The sequence below is a fragment of the Lepeophtheirus salmonis genome, chromosome Z (genome assembly GCF_016086655.4).
Source record: "Lepeophtheirus salmonis chromosome Z, UVic_Lsal_1.4, whole genome shotgun sequence".
NCBI lineage: Eukaryota > Metazoa > Arthropoda > Copepoda > Siphonostomatoida > Caligidae > Lepeophtheirus > Lepeophtheirus salmonis.
Window position 1 is genome coordinate 422,819 of NC_092584.1, and position 16,044 is coordinate 438,862.

The 16,044-nt window shown below is 33.8% G+C and overlaps 1 protein-coding gene across 12 annotated transcripts in view; it reads left to right on the forward strand.

The window, feature by feature from the left end:
- The first annotated feature begins 3,192 nt into the window (after positions 1-3,192).
- LOC121130161 (voltage-dependent calcium channel type A subunit alpha-1) overlaps positions 3,193-16,044 on the forward strand; it is a 90,764-nt gene continuing 77,912 nt past the window's right edge. For 4 of the 12 annotated variants that reach the window (XM_040725906.2, XM_040725905.2, XM_040725909.2 and 1 more), the window contains exon 1: positions 3,194-3,755. The gene's annotated coding sequence lies outside the window, so the exon portion shown is untranslated. Of the gene's footprint in view, positions 3,756-16,044 lie in introns of all 12 variants that reach the window. The other 8 variants (XM_071893812.1, XM_071893813.1, XM_071893816.1 and 5 more) reach the window with 4 other exon arrangements.

A 16,044-nucleotide genomic window follows, 5' to 3' on the forward strand; every position in this document is an offset into this window, starting at 1 on the left:
TGCTCTGAGTATATTAATAATTTTCCAGATTACCAATATATTTCGTTGACAAATGCATACTATTTATACTAATATAACACACTTTTCTAAGAGGGAACCCCTCGTGTATAGAATCTATGAAAACCAAAGAATGAAGGATTTACAGAGGTTTTTTTTTTCGTTATAAACAAATGTACTTCCAATCAGATTCCTTTTCGAAAAAGTAAAAAAATGAAAAAGAAAACACAGAATAAAAAAGAAGAAGATGGAAGTGTATAATTGAGCTTATCCCCATTTAAAGCGGCAACCATGTTACAAACAAACTCAAGAGGAGGGAAATCTAGTAAAAGGGTCTCCCAAGGAGTACCAGAACAAGATTCAATCATCGGAGAGTAAGCCTGCAAGAATAAAATCCATTTAATTAGACTGTTGAGGCTATTAATTATAAATACACTACAACCAATTTAAGTAAAAAAAGGAAGAAAGGATGTTCACTACTTAGGAATTAAATAATAATGAAAACTGCTAAGATAAAGAAAGTTCCTTCTTCAGATTACCAGTACCAAAAAAAAAATACTGGTGAGCTAAAAAATTCAACAGATTTACATCAGAGGACATAATATTTAACTTGCGACCATTGTGCTCAAGAGAATAAAGCCTTCTGAGTGCGTTTCCACTGAGCTGCAAACGTCTCTCCAGTAGCATACTTTGTTATGTGTCTTTTGACAGAATTATTAATATTGTGGCACAGTTCTACTTGTCCGTTCTTTAAGAAAGGAAGATGGATCCCTTATGACGTCATCAGTGGTGTTTATCTCTTTATAAAATACTCTGTTATGTAAAATAATAAATTATATAACTAAGTCAAAGTATCAAATGTTCATCTTAGTAGTTTTTTGATTGGCCTGGACCGAATAAATTAGGAAGAACAAGAACACAACCCCAATCATTATACATTTATGCGGTTCATGTTTAGAATAATTAAGATATAATGGAGCTCAGTAGACAACACGCTATAGATACATTATTTTCATTATCTCAATACAGGTAGGTTCGATTCACGGTCACTCATAGAGAAGGAACCATACATTATTTATAATGACTTCAAAGGCAATTATAGTTCAGATAAAATAATTGTAATACCTAACAGGGTCTAATAATAGATTATTTTTGACCTCTTCAGGTAATTACTATCGAGTTAAAGGCCACATATGAAAGGCTGGGTGGCATCGCAGCCATTTGTTTCCGATTTTGCCTCAAAGATATCAATAATAACCTTGCTATGTTAGCTCGAGTAGGAAACGGGACCAGATCAATCACGACTCCACTGGGTATCTCAGAACGACCGTCTAAAACAGATATGTCCAACCCGTGGCCAATGAGGTACATTGTAGACCTCTTACTGTTTAAGGGGGGCACAACTCATTCTCAACTTCAAGTAGTAATTTTTAGTAAAAGTTTCGTAGTATCATAAAAACGCGTAAAACGCGCATAATACGAAACAAACATTGAAAAATAATTGTTGACGTCACCTTGCATTTTCTGAGGCTCTAAAAGCAGAGGTGCTCTAAGGGTGGAGCTGTGGCCCTTCCCAAATAAAGGAATTTTTGAAGAATGACCCCTCTTGGAAAATATTTAATACTGCGGAAAACGGAGAAAAATAAAGATTTCTCGTCAGTCGATCAAATTATGCAATGGAGCCAAATTAATAATAATAATTACTTAACTAGATTTAGCCTAAATTTGAAATAGATTAGTATTTAGTAGTTTTGTTTATGCACTCATTTTACATGAAATTTAATTTAATATGTTCTCTAACCCATTAAATTATTTCAAGTGGCAATGCAGCTCATTACATTAAAAGATTAGACATCCACTGTTTTGAAGAGCTTGAATGAGTTCGACAAACCTCAGTAAGAGTCCCCAAAAGCCCAGGAGCGACAAAAAGAGGATTTTGACAGTCCTGACCAGCCTCACGAGATCAAATAAGGAGAATACAACAAATTCCATATCGAAGCAGGTTATTGACAGCTTTGTGTGCATGATGGCAGTGAATACGGGCTTCATGGGCTTGAGCCTCACTTACTATGCACAGGGTCAGCAGCCTCACCTCCTCTCAGCCGATATTAACTTTTACTTAATCAGTACAAATCCATCTAACGAATAATAGGATGATTAAAAAAATAATTGAAGGTTTTCCTGATAGCTGGTATTTCATAGAAAATACTACCGAATTTTTAAAACGGTATTTTCCAAAGGTGTAGTATGACAACCTTATGGTATTATTAGTTGACATTTTAGAATCAGGTAGGGTAAGGTAAGAGGAAAACCACTCAACAAAAAAAAAAGTGGCTATCCCACTTTTGGTTGAGCTCCTATCCTTCCCTCAACTTTTTTTTAGATGCCTTGTTTTTTTTTATTTGGTAATATGCAGAATGAATTTTCATTTCCTTAGCTGCTGTCATTATTATTTAACTCCTGAACAGTGAACTTCCCTTCCTACCACATTTAATTATACTCAAAACCTGATTAAACCTTCGTATGTGCTCATAAAGGACGGAAAGTAACCGTGAGGACTTGTTACTGATTTATAATGGTAAGTTCTCGGAGTAGAACTGATGATCGACATCAGAGTAATTCTACCCAATTTCCTTCTCACATCTAATTGTAGCTGATCAAATGAAACGTCATGACAGCTGAGCTTCTCTATTCCAAAACCTTAACTATATTTATTTTCAGGTTTTTTTTAGAACAAGTCCAAAATACACAGGATTAGCATCAAGGGCCTACTCATCTGTAAAAGCTCTGAAGGCTACCTTGGAGTGGGAGACTATATCCAGAGACTCTACTCTGGCTTAAGGAGGAGGTTAGAACCGTCTGCATGCCCTCCAATAGTGTTCATGGAAAGAAATAAGATGTACAAGCCATTTTGAAATACATAAGTTACTTACGTAGTCATACATCCCAAAGATTCATTGTGGGACAGTGAGGGTTCTCCACACTGTACGTACAACATTTCAGAGTTTTGAAATACGTTAGTGTGTCAATTTTTGGTTCACACCCCGTTAAATACTTATATAAATGGGAAAGAAGAGAAGGAGAGACGAGAAGAAAGGACGAAGACCAAGAGAAAGAAAGAATAAGGCCGAGGGAAGGAAAGATATTTTTTAGAGAGAGAAAATTGAAGGTCGCTCTAAGGCAGAAACAGAAAATAGAGAAGAAAAGAAGAGGAGTTGAATCACAACAAAGTTGTTGGAAGGAGTAGAAGAAGGGAGAAGAAGGAAGAGGAATCAAAATTGGGACTTACTCTTTTCTTCTTTTTTTTCTTTCTTTCTTCGAAAGTTAAAGTCTTGTTCATTTTTTACACAATCCGAAATAAAATATGAACCCATTATAAGATAGGGGGATAAAAAAAAAAAAAAATCAAAAACAAGTTTAATCATCCATCTCTTTAAAAAAAAACAAAAAAAAAACGTATTCCCTGAGTGAAACACTTCAAAACAAGGCAGACCAATAGTTAATCATCTTACTACATATCCAGAAGGAATGCAAAAGTCACCAAACTCCTTAGATACAGAACACCTTCTCCAAAAATACAACATCCTTAATTGGACAGCATTTGAAGAAGCTTTCTCGTGTGTACTTATCTTATCTGTCTCCTCTTACCTAATAAAAGAAGAAATACCCCGTCACCATTCCGAATAACTTCTTATATATGATAAGAATGTTGTTCGCAAGGATTGATCACCATGGACTACTCTCCTTATAATAGATTAGTAAGTTCCTCATTTGATTATTTTTATATTATACAAAAAGAAGAATAGTCATATTGACTTTTTTTACGAATCATTTACTTTCAATAGAACTCTGTAATTCAGCCTCGTCCCCCCTTTCTATTCTTGGATATAAATATACAGTATAATACATATATAAGTATGTAATTGAGCATTAGATTCTCTTTTAAAGCCTTTATTAATAAAGTAATACAGGGTGGAGGGATTCTGCAGGATATTCTTTCAATAAGTGACTAAAAGAGAAATTATAGGATTACGTCTAATAAGCTAAGGCATTGTAGTTGGCTCGAAGCATCTATAAGGGTATGCTGTCCCATCCCCTAACGAGCCCCTAAGATATCCCATCTAAATTTATTAGGAGCTTCTTTCAGCTTAAGTAGGCAAAATTGACAAAATCCATGAGATTCAAATCAGTACTTGATAAAGGGGAAAAGTTTTTTGCTTTAAGAGCATAGGGAAAAAAGTCCTGAATCCCCTATGCAACATATTGTACATACGAAAGGGAACACTATCTTCTTGAAAGGTCATAGGCTCTTCCTTGAAATGGAAATGACCTACTGTAGGATACCTTTCTCAGGATGGTGCTTAAATGCATACTCAATGCTCTTAATTTTGACCACCGAGGGTTCAAAGATAAGGAGCTGCTCTATAAGCAAAGGAAAAGGAGTTTGAACCACTTTTGCGTTAAATTGGACCTATGAGTGGGAACGCCATCTGGTTGAAAGGTCATAAGTTCCTCTCATTGAATTGGGAATGTGCTTTATAGCACGAAACCTTTCTCCGGGATGGTGCTTACATACTTGTTACTATTAATTTTGGCCCCCAAGGGTACAGATATAAGGATTCCATTACCGGACAAGCTGATGGTGACATTATAGTCCATCATTGCCCTCAGTCTTTTTTTGCTTACAGTAGATCTGATGAGGGTGGGAGGAGGAATTTCCTTGTGTTGTCTCTCTATTCTCTCGTAAATGTAGGAGCACCAAAGAATGTTTTAAACAAACTTTGTTGATAACTACTCAATTAATTATCAGGAAATTCTTCAGAATGATATTTCTAGACTTTTAGTAATAGTATTTAAGGTGTATACCCTGTTTATATATATAAAGGATGAACTATGTAAAGATCTTTGCGAGTAAATAATGTCCCCCCTGGCATTTTCGCAATGGAGGTGAAAGCCATATTTAAATGATTCGTTTGTTGTTTAATGATATTCAAAAGGCTTCCTTTGTCGTTTTCTTCTATATATAACTACCTTTCCAAATTGTTGTCTCCCCTTTCCCTCTGTAACATATGTGCTACGTAAATATAAAAACAATCTAGAACAAAAAGAAACGAAAATAAGAAAACTCCAATATAAGTGTATTTAATTATATAAGAGTGTCGTTTGAAAAGTCCGTAGAAAGTACAAAAGATGGGACTACTGGTACTTATCCGTGTGTTTTTTAGTTAGTAGCATTGTTTGGAAGAACACACACCAACTTTAAGCCAAATTGGTCTATTTCTTTCTTCTTAGCATTCGTTTGAATCGAGGAATCCTTTGGAAGGATTATAGCGACTCTCTTGTGGATTTGCAAGGAATAATCCTCAACGACTATTTGGAAAAGGATAAAACTATTACTTGTGAATGTTGTTCATCGTAAATGGACCGTTTGAAAACAGAACTGGGAGTAAAATTTCCAGGATTGACCCTCATAAAAGTCATTTTCCATCACAACAATGCACCAGCTCATAGCTTAGCAGTGTGGTGGCGAAATTAAAATCGAGATGCCCACAGCAATAGCAATCTCAATTCACTCTTTTGTCATCCATCACCATATCATGGATTTTATGAATGGTTTTCTGGGTTGTAACCTCAACAGGGAGTCAAGAATGCTTGCCTCACTTGTGCCCTTATAGCCACTAAGAAAATTTTGAAAGCACTTATAAACTGTTCTAAACGAAGGTGCAGAGTCCCAATAATGTGTTCCAAACTTATTTTTATTCTCTTGAGGCATTTTGCCTTTCATAAAGTAATGTTTGATCAACATACGAAATCTTTTTACTCCATTTTTTGAAAATCACTCAACTTCCTCGATTCCAACAAATGCCAACCAGAAAGAAATAGACCCATCTGCCTCAAAGGTGTTCTTCCAAGAGATGCTACTAACTACAAAACCCTCTCGCTATGCACCAGTAGTGCCATCCCTTGGACTTTGCACATAGTTTTCAAACAAGCCTCGTACATCTATATAATTCATAGGCATATTGGAGTCAATTATAGGCTTATTATTCAAATTACTGAGATAGATGTAGAGCCCACCAAATTTTAGGTAAAGTGCAGAAACTTTATTTGATTTATGATACCTGATTTGGCACCAATATGTTTGTTATTTTATTGTAACGGTGACGTTGGGCTGTTTTAAGGGGGGTTATAAGAATTATTTGTAGATATAAATTGTCAGAATAATTTAATAGAAATTTGTCCAAGAGTACAACTCTATCCACATCCTCAATATTGAGCTTCTGGTAGTGTTGAGAGGCTATATATCTACTACGGAATTGAAAAAATACAAAGCTTTTCTTCTCATAACTATTCTCGACTTCAAATAAATGAGTCAGTTTTTTCAATTTCCAAATACCTAATTTATGCTTAGTTTATTCTAAGAAAGGGATTAAAAAAAACACAAAGTCGTTGTTCTCATGTGTCATGCAGATTTCAAGCCAATGAGTGAGTTCCTGAAATATTATGTATCCCTCCAGGGCTGAACCAAATATGAAATATTTTCACGCATTATGCAGAGAGATTAGAAAGGAAATGCTAATTAAGTTTTGTATGATTAATTATAGCTATAATTAATGGGACAATTCGTTATGGGGTGAAGTATGTATAATATCATGCTCGGAAAACTATCTAGAGAAAATTGCCAGTGGCCCGGGTGTTGTATAAGATTGTTAAAACCCGCCGTCAATTCATTCAATACATTCAAGGAACCTTTCTAACACCACAAACTAGTTCCAAGCCCTCGGGTTGTCCAGGGTACTTGAGAGTATGACTGGATCCTTAAAAACCACGGCTGAGGAATCAAATACATCCAAGGAAGCTTTCTAATATCAAGAAATAGTTCCAAGTCCTCGGGGTGTGCGGGGTACTAGAGGGGACCCCTTATCCTTTCAAAATACCGTCGAAGCATCACATACATCCAAGAATCCTCTCTAATACCAAAAAATAGATAAGGTAAACACGAGAGTAGAATAGTTCAATACGGGTCAATTCGAGGGCGGAGGGTATTCAACCATATTCTAAGAGGACCTAAGAGATCCTCTCGATCCATTTCTTAGAAGATTGGATGTATTATGTAAAATTTCAAGGAAATTGTATTGCAAAAATATTACTCACACTTGGGTCTACTCCCTTGGGGCATGGAACCAACAAATATGCTTAAATATTTGTGATAGATGATAAAACCAGTTTGTTATGTGTTATTTTTCATCATGAAGTTTGAACAAAATACGGGAAATGATCTCCTTGGCAATTTTCCTCCATGACAATTTTCCTTCTTGGCAATCTTCCACGGTTAATTTTCTAGTACCATATAGTATATATACGGTTTGATTTTCAACTTTTTTCGAATTTCGATTACAAGTAGTCGGGAAAAGTTGTCATATGTTATGAAAATTATAAATACTAAATTGCATTATCCAGCGTGGCTGTCTTTAGGTGGCACATCCCGACCAAATTATGAAAAAAGACAGAAACTCCTTACTTAGTCAATATATATACTAAGAATACAATTTTAGCCTTTTTTCATAACATAATTTTGATACACAATGAGTTACCCTATAATAAATATAAAAAAAGTTTTCCTTTAAAATTCTTCTATGTTTACAAAAAAAGAGAAAAAAGTTAGGAAAGTTTGATGATCTGCGTATAACGCGCATCCTTCTTTTTTTACATATTCAGAAAGGAATGCTCCATTCTTTTTAAGTTATTTGTTCTATTTGATCAATAAGCTAGCTTAGAAATAAACTTTATTCATATTTTTTATAGGTTAGAATAATGTCTATACTAATTAATAGAGATAAATAATGATTATTGCAGTAAATTAATCATCATTGACATAGTTAAGACTTTTTGGCTCCTTTCAAACATTGAACGGGATTTCCTACCTAAAAATGACATCGTCGGGTATCAAAATTTTGCATAGGTAAATCAAACCGGTCTAATATATATAAACTGCCTGTATGTACAGGGTTAGGACTCAAAAATTAGAATCATGTTTAAGGCTGTCTAGCTTCAGTTCTAAAAGTCTAATGTTCGAGCATCAAGCAAACCACCAGAGAGGGTGTGATCTTCACTACGCACGAGTCAATCTCCAACAACAAGATCTTCACAGTGGACGCTGTTCTGAAAAGGAGTAATAATCGCTTCTTGGCTGAATCAAGAGCTCAGGTCGAGGGAACCTTTAGGACAAAACATTCAGCTCAGGGCATGGTCCTCGGAGTCATAGAGTCCCAGGAACACAAGGCTAACGTATGGGTCACACGGGCATCTATTACAAGGTTCTCACGTACCATGTCTTCTCATGGTTGAAGAGCACTTTCCCAAAAAAAAATATGTGTTTACTATAGACAGAGACCCGGTACACACGTCCAAGAAAGTGTGGCATTTTTGCAAGGAGAACTTCTGGCCTTCGTCATCCCCCGACGTGAGCCCTTGGACTTTGCTGTTTGGTCTTGGAGGGCAAGATGAACAAGACTTCTCACCCGAATGTCGAAGCCCTGAAGGCTATGATGACAGAGGAGTAGAATAATTTGTCATCGGACTTCATCAAGGCATGCTGTGCTTCTGTACGTCCTCGTATTGAAGCCGTCATTGAGACTGGATGGGACATAATTCATAAAAAGTGTTGAAAATTGTTACATTACCAACTTTTGTTTCAAAAGTTTGCCATAAAAAGGGTACAAAATAAAAATATGAGGAAGTCAAAATGGCTTTTAAAATTTTCTAATTTTTGAGTCCTCACACTTTTATTTAAAAAAAAAGTTTGTCGATATGTAGTTAATATATGAAAACATATACTCCTCACTAATGTTTTTCATAAACGTAATTTGATCGTAGAAATAATAATCTAGTCGTATTAAAGAAAATTGCACACGTGTGATTCTAGTAGTTATGTTACAAAAAAAATCAAATGCAATTTTTTGTTTCATTTAAAACCTATTTTATCTGATAGATAATAACAAAAGAAACATTTCTGATATCAAAATCAAGTCTCTCGCTTTAATATTATGGAAGATATGACCAACTTATCATCGGAATATCATTGTTTTGTTTTTTCTACAGTTTATTTTGTAGCTTACACCAAAATCTGTGATCTACTAGCATATTTCAATAAAGCAACACAGCTTTTGAAACATCAAGAGAATTGACTGAAATTTTCAGAAATTACAGAATAGAGTTCCATGCAAAAGATGTTATTATTAAATATCTGCAATTGAGAATAAAAGAATTAGACTAAGTAATTTCAAATTGCACGGAAATAAAGATTGATGGTGCTGATATCGGATTAAAATTTTTGTACTTTGCTTTAACAGATTGCTTACAAAACTTTACAAGATAGTAGATAATTAATATATTAACGTCTATTTTAACTTGTATTTGATCCATAAAACTCAATTTGTAATTATGAAGCCTACTTTGAAGTAACTTATTTTCCAGCAAGGGATACGATTAAACGAAGCAATGTATTGAAAAAAAAAATAGAAAATGGGGGAAAGATTAAGAATTGATCTACATGAAATATAAATCAAATCAAACTTATTCATCCCATTTTACAAATGAAAATCCAGCATTGAGATGAGTATCCCCCGAACACTACAAGACTTTTCGCCCTCACTCTCTGCATTTTTTTTTTTGCACTGTAAATTGGCATTTCGTAACATATCTATATAAAGGATCAGACCCGTATATAGGGCACTGTATTAAGTGATCCCTGATGTAAATCATTTAAATATTTTTACATAAGAAACAATAATGTAGTCTTACTAATGAAATATTGCAGGTGTGTACTGAATATGTTTGCGAAGAGAACTGCTTGCTTTGTTTTTAGTGCCTTATATACTCGTATATCATAAATCATGTGCGTTTTTAGTATATGTTAAGATATTTGAATTAAATATACACGGCCGCTTTAAAGATTAAACTACTACTCATAAGGCATCCCAACACATTACTAATTGTAATGCCATGCATTCTCCAGAGTAATTAGGCGTCGATTTAGGACATATTTTCCTATAACAATATAGAACATAACTTCCTAAGAAGTCCTGAGTGTTACACTTTAGTTTTCAGGAGAACGCTCAAACGTAAATAATCAATACTTTTTATTATTTCTGTTCTCATGAATGAAAAAATATGCAATGGAAGTTTTTGAACGGCATTGCCCTCCTAAAAATTAACCTACTACTCTTTGCGTCCCGTAGGATAGAGAAGTAGTCTCTCCATTGTAACTTGTCAATGTCAATAGCTCTAAGTAAGCTTGAAGTTAAATCTTATCAAAGGTCCTTCAATTCTCACCATATCTTGTAAAATCTTCCAAATTATTCATTTTCAATATGGTTTGTTCAATATTTTGAGTTATGAACAGGCAAAAGGTCCTTCGAAAGGGCCATGATATATCTTGTTGGCTCAGAAATCATTGTTGTGATGTTATAAGTATAATTCCTACCCACGTTTCTATTTTTTGTCAATAAGGACCATCCAAACTTACAATTTTTTGACAAAAAAATATCATATTTAAGAAAAAAAAATGTCTACTCGACATCTTCTTCTTTTGATACATCCTCTTCAAACTCTGGATCTTTCCATCCTTCCTCATCAATTATCTTTTTACAAGTTACTTTTGGTTAGCGTTCATGTACATACATGTTTTGTTTCAAATATCTTTTTCCCTCTAATTCTATTAATTCTACAATTAAAGTAGTAGCTCACTGCCCAAAAATGTTTATTTTTGGTCTCTGTAAGAATATATATCAAAGTGTTCCTTTGGGGTTTCTAACATATGTATATTATTTTATTAAATTATGTATAATGTTGACTATTATTTATAATAAATGTGTCTAAATGAGCTGTAAGACACTCCTTGTAATCAAGTCCTTTTCAATAAAAATAAAACGATAATAAATGATTTTTTTAAAGTAAGACGAAACAAGGGTTAACCATAAAAATCCCTGAAGCAATTTTCCTGCCTTGGCAATCTCAGTTAGGTTCTTATTGGCGTTCTGAAAGACTGACACTCATTGCTTCATATCTTTCAAAGTGCTTGGATTTGTACATTACAAAAAAAATATCCACTTCTTCTTTATTTCCAGCTGTTATTAGCTTGTGATCCAATGTGTGTAGGAGTAGTAATGATTGTCATTTTTAATGGAACGTCGTATAATCATTTTAATCTTGGAACAGTTTGGTTAATTTGTCCTCCAAATAAGTCATTCTGAGGAAAAAATAAATTTCATTTTTTATTATTTGCAAGTGTGTAGAAAAAATCCAACGAAAAATTGTAGTGGACTTGAATTTACAATGAAATTTCTGATCAAAAGTATTGAACCACTTGTCCATAGCTGAGTAAGGTATAGGAGAATGTCTCAATATAATCGTTTTTGGCGTTGTCAAAGGATTTGGGCCTAGTGAAGACAAATTAGAACTGTTTATGTAATCAAGGACTATAACTCTAAAAAGTAATTCGAACTTAAAGTATTCTTGCTATTAATCTGTTGGGTTTTTTTCCCAACCATATATCCATTTTAACCCTATGGCACCTACCAGGTACATATTTGCTGATTGTTTTGAAATTAGAATCCGTATTCATTTCTAAGAAGACAACTGATGTTGTTTACTTGGTGAAAATCTATCAAAAAATGTAGGTTTTTGTATTTTTTCATTTGCAATGGATAATTTTTTTAAATTCATTGTACAGATTGACTTTTTTTACATATGATTATACAAAAATAACATGTGGTACATTGAAATCTGAACACTTACTAATTCAATAACTAATTAAGAGTGATTGAAATTAGTTCATATTTCGATATATTAAAGCATAAGCAATTAGTTACAACACAGAACAAACTTGAACTATCTACCTTACATAGAAGACGAGGAAATGACAAATGACGGTGATTGACAAATTTTAATCCGCGCACTCCAAGCAGTTGAACGTCTCCATGACAACCGTTAGCAAGTACGAAACGTTAGAGAGAAAGATGGGTTCTGTTAAAAAGGCCAAACTTGACCCAGAGGAGTTAAATAAAACAATCCAGGCCAATTTCCTCAAGTCCATGAGGGAACATACAAAAGATATAAAGGGTTTGACTCCAAAAATTCCATAGAGCTTTCAAAACAAAGAGCCTTGTGATGGTGGGGATGCCACTTTGCACACCACCAATGAAAGATTAGGATTGCCCACCATACGTTCAGCTTTTGAGGTCGTGAATACAAGTTGTCTTTTATTTTTTGTTTACACAATTGTACTATAGGATATAACTAGTTATGAAAATCTTGTGTATTTTTCTAGCTGACCCGTTTGTTTTTTTGTTTTTTTTCGCAAAATCACATTTTAGACAGAAATTTAATTTTGGAAAAGATAAGCTTTAAAAAAAGACAAAGATGATCCAGGGATTTTTTTTCTCATATTTTTTAGTATGGTTAAAGATAAGAATCTTAGATAACCCTTTTTGTATCAAATTGTAAGAAAAGAAACTGGGTTTGGTTTAGATGCTTCGATTCAAGAGATAGTTAATGGCCTGGCGAACCGTTTGCTCGATCATTCGCAACTTTGGATAAAATATAGAATAGTAAACAACTATCCTATCTCTGAGTAGTCTTTATGGGTAGTCTTATGAAGAGAGAATTTGATTCTATTGCAAGGCATCAAAGGAACTGGATAGGCATTTTTTTGTCCAACCCATCACCTGCAGACCACATTGCAGTCCACTTAATTGAGCCAACCACTCATTCGTAATTCAAGTAGTATTTTTAGCAAAATTGTCACAAGATCATCATAAATGTGTAGAACAAATATAATTTCATATAAACATAGAACATTTGACGTCATCTTATATTTTGTGAGACTTTAACAGCAGGAGCGTTCGGAGGGGGGATTGGTTGGGGTATGGGCTGGGGGGCCTGTAGCACTCCTCAAATAAAAGAATTTTTGAAGAATTATCCCTCTGAAGGTAAAAAATTTAATGAAAACGAAAGGAAAAAAGAATGTTTTTTTCAGAAGGGAAAAAAAAGATCCTTCTATTATTAAAAAAAACCAAAATGTAATCATGCAGACACCCTTGAACAGAGTTGCCAGATAGGTCTTGTTTACATTTGTCCTAAATTCGAAATAAATTTGCATTTAATAGTTTTGTTATATGAAGCCATTTTCCATGAAATTTAATTTAATAGGATCTGTCGTCCATTTAAATATTTTAGGCGGGAGTTTACTTCTTTGTTTTCAGGAGTGCATTTGCTTTTTTTTTTAATGTCAAAAAGAGAAAGAAAAACTGTCCTAATAGGGAATTAACTCAAAAGTGAAAATGTTCAACCTATTAATTTTTAAAATAAAAAAGTTTGCCAAAATAAAAGATTAAAAGCTAAAGTGTTTTTTTGGCTTTTAAATTGTTATATAGTTTTATTGGATTTAACTATGTGCTCATTTTCATCAGGGAATCATCGAATTTAGTGCAGAATATTACCTATGCGAAATTGAATAGTTCTATGAGGTTATCTTTAGATCGATCAAATTATGAAGAAGAACAAAAACCCTATACTTAGTGAATATAGATACTAATAATAAATTTTTAGCTATTTTGATTAAAATACTTAGTGGGTTCATATTTTTGTTCAAACTATAAAAATTGTTTAAATAGTAATTTTTCCCAAAAATTGTCGTATGGTACAAAAATTTAATATTTGATGATCCTTGTATAAAATTTTCTGCGTTTTCAAAAAGAAAAGGTGAAATTTGTCTAATGTTTTTCCCTCTTGTGGCTCCATAGAATAGCTTTAGAAAAAAAAATCAAAATATTTTGTATAGGTTAGAATAATATCTATCATAATTACTTTATGCAAAATAATGATGAATGCTGTATTTTAATCTTAATTGACGAAATAAATAACTTTTGTCCCCATTCAAACATTGATTGTGACGTGCCACCTAAAGAAGATATAGTAGACCATAAAATTTTACATAGGTTATATTTTTACCATATCCCAACTCTTCCGTATATACTCGATGTTCGAAAAAAAGTTGAAAAACTCACCACCCTAATACTTGTATATAAATTTATCCTCCATACTAAAAAAAAAAACTAGGTCAGAAAGAGAATGATATCACTTTCCTTACGACCTATTTAGTTAGATTTACTAATACCTTACGTCATCATTTTGTAGGTTGACCTACTTTAGAGAGGCACATCAAGAAAATAATTTGAGAACAATAAAAGCCATTTGCATCTCTCCTTCGAGGTTTAATGATCGTAGTTGGTAATGACATAAAAGGGGAAAAACTCCATATTAAGCAAGGAAATTGGGAACATTGACTCCTTTGTTCGATCCTCATTTCTATTTTGATTCCAACAAGGGCTATTACTTATAACTGCCGAGCTAATCCTCACAGTTAAACTCCATGTTTCATGGGCAAACGTAACTATTATTTATTAGCAGTAATGTATCAAACACTTCCTACTGATATGTAAAAAATTTAAAACAAAAACCACCAAAATAACCGGTTTAATCCATATAATTTGAAGAATATATCGGAAGAAAGCAGGCTGGATGTCATATAGTTTTATTAGAAGTGGTGGAAGGAGCTGTTACAGGAATGAAATAAAGACAAATATATTTCTGTATAAGTCGATCCTCAATTCTACGCCGAGACCAACAAGTACGTACACTTTTAACTCCGGAAGAGCAAATCCTCAAAGTTACTCCCCTGCTACCATGAGAACACGCACGACTGATTATTTCATACTTAGATGTTCCGTCTTGAAGAATTAAATCATAATGACCGCACCCTTGGAAAATGAGAAAAACCCTGACAACTTGAAGAATCTTTTGGAGAAGAGCTGTTATCATAAGAACAGGATTGACTGATAATTTTACACTGGATGTTTGATCTTCAAGAAATATATCATAATGATAGGAGCTATCATTAAAAATCTCCTGTTCTCTAGGAATTATTTTATAGACATACGTCTATACACATAAAATAATCCTTGTTTTACTAGTACAAAAGAACCTTATCCTACTTTGAATCCATCAAAAAAAGTTAATACTTATTACATACAGAGTGGTGCAAAGAAATTGGGAAAATCTTTAAAGGCTTATATGTAACCAACTAGAGAGGGTGGATCCATAAATTGATTTATATTTGAAAGCTCCTTTTTGGAGCCCGGATTTTTGGCCTCTGGATCTGAAACAATACAATTTCTATCTTTGGAGGAGGGTTGAGCCTTAGGCCTGTACCAAGTACCCTTTTTATTGGAAAAATTTCATTACCCATACAATGGTAAAGCTGGATCCGTACGAGTTCTCCCTCGTCTTTCAAAAGCTTACGTTGCCGTGTGGCCGAGGTAAGGAAGAAAGATGTATCTCATCATTAATCATTCATTTTCATTAAATCCAGCTTTCAATAATAATAAAGAAATATGGTTCTACACAATCTTTAAATATTGTCTCAATTATTCTTGACCACCCTGTTGTAGATATTGTATGTTGGTACTCTATTGAAGAGTTCTTGTGTATTGTACTATAATGATAAATGTACTTACTTGGCTCTTTTTGTCCTTATCATTTTTCATCGTCATCACGTATTATACTTATTCTGTTTATTTTATCTGTTGATTCTCTTTCTTCTACATTATAAGATGCCCTCTCAATGTATTCTTTAAATATAGTTTAGGTAGAGCGAGGGAAATCAGTATTTGTTCCCTTGCAGAGTTTCTAAGTTTACCTCCTGATATTGATTTTCTATGTGCTTGACGCACAGAAACTGTCTAAGCCAGTCCATAATCTTAATGTCCTTCTTCATGGATCACTTCTTTGTTGCGTTGACCGTATGTTTTAGGTCATTGTCGTGTTGGAAGACACATCAACCGACCAATTCACAGTACCTAGTCCTCTGGGAAGTAAGTTGAATCTGAAGATTTGCAGTATAATATGCTGCAACTTACACTGACTAAGTCTATCCTCTCCTCTCTTCGATGTGGTGAAGCTTTCCTTTCCCTTAGCTGATATATA